Source organism: Galeopterus variegatus, unplaced genomic scaffold, assembly GCF_000696425.1.
Source record: "Galeopterus variegatus unplaced genomic scaffold, G_variegatus-3.0.2 Scaffold978, whole genome shotgun sequence".
In the NCBI taxonomy this organism is placed as follows: domain Eukaryota; kingdom Metazoa; phylum Chordata; class Mammalia; order Dermoptera; family Cynocephalidae; genus Galeopterus; species Galeopterus variegatus.
In genome coordinates, this window is record NW_007727089.1 from 247,294 (window position 1) to 249,053 (window position 1,760).

Below are 1,760 nucleotides of genomic sequence, written 5' to 3' on the forward strand. Positions count from 1 at the left end.
GGGACAGGACTCTTTGGGAGGAAATAACCCATTCTTCACCCTCCCAGTAGCTGCTGGTTTTCACTGCTATTAAGGTTCTAAAGCTGCTCTATGGTTATTTCCATTATATTTTCTAATAGCTATTAATATCCGCATAAAAGACACAGAGATCTGTACATTTTTATGCTAGCTCCCTTATTAAATACTTGTTAAATCAAAGTTTTTCAGATTTTCTTGGGTTTTTCAGGTAAACAATTTTGTATCTGAAAACGGCTTTCTCCCTGGTAAAAATTTATAAATAATCTTTTTCTTTTCATGTTGTATTTCCCAGGAGTTCCAGAATAACACTAAGTAAAGGCAAACTTCCCGGCTCTGTTTCCACTTTTAAGCCTCGATTTTTTCTCAGATAATTTACTGATGGCTTTTTTTTCAGTAGCATTCTATATTATGTCCATCAGTACCTGTCTCTTCAGTCTTTACTAACAACTGTCAGTAGGTGCCTATCTGTCACTGGATGAAAATGTGTTAAAACAAAGGAATGTTACTTATGGTCTGCCAAACGTTATTCATCATTTATTCAACAAATATTTGGTTCATCAACTACATACCAAGAACAATGATAAGCCATTGGGAAAAATTTAAATAAGACATAATCTCTGCCCTTGGGAGTTTACAGTCTAGGCAGGAAAGTTTTAAATAAAAGTAGGTTGTAACTAAGTTAATTGTGAAGAATGAAAGTGAGCTAAGAGAGCTTGGAACAGGGAAACTGGATCTAGACGGGGGCGTGTTGGTAAAGGACACCTAAGGAAGTCAACTTCAGGCTGAGAAGTGAAGGGAAGCGGAAGCTGGTCAGGCCAGCGTCACGCGAACAGCAGACGTGGAGGTGCTGGGGTGGGAGGCGCAGTGTGGGGAGTCTGAGGATCTGAGAGGGGCCACCGTGGCCGAGGGACAGTGGAGTGGGCACGGTAGGAGGGAGTGTGGCTGGGAAGGTCTCAGGGCCCGTGAGCCACGACGTGCTCTTGGTCTTCATTCACGGGGCACTGGAAAGCAGTAGAGTGATGAGTCACGGGCTGTGTTTGAAAGCTCTGTGGTGTGGTAAATGGGGGTGGGGAGTGGCCGGGGGACTAAAGCCTGAACACTGGGGTCAGCTGTGCCAGGCATGGACTTGAGAGACAGTGGCTGAACTGGATATATTCTCAAGTTAGGATTTAAGGACCTGATATCTGCACATGGGGAATGAGGCAGCAGGAGGCATCAGATACTGTCCAGGTTTCCAACTCCAGCACCGAGAGGGAGACACAGACAGACAGGAGGGAACAATGGGAGAGCTCTAAGGGAGACAGCCGACACAGGGCAGCTGGACAGACTGGTCTTGAGCTCAGAGGGAAGTCCGCACTGGTGACAGAAACTAGGATCGTGCATATGGTATTAAAAAGAACACAGATTAGGGCTGGCCCGGTGGTGCACTGCTACAGTGCACCGCTTGGGAGTGTGGTGGCGCTCCCGCCAAGGGTTCGGATCCCACATACAGACCGGCCGCTCACTGGCTGAGTTAGGCGAAGCGGGCGCAACACCGAGGGTTGCGATCCCGTTGCCGGTCCCGGTCCGGTGCGGGCGCGACACTGAGGGTTGCGATCCGTTGCCGGTCACGAAAAAAGACAAAAAGGAAAAAAAAAACAAAAAACAAACAAACAAAAAAAGAACACAGATTAAAAATAAGAAGGGACCAGAGCAAAATCTGTGTTACAGACAGTAACACAGAAGGAAAACAGAGAAGGCGG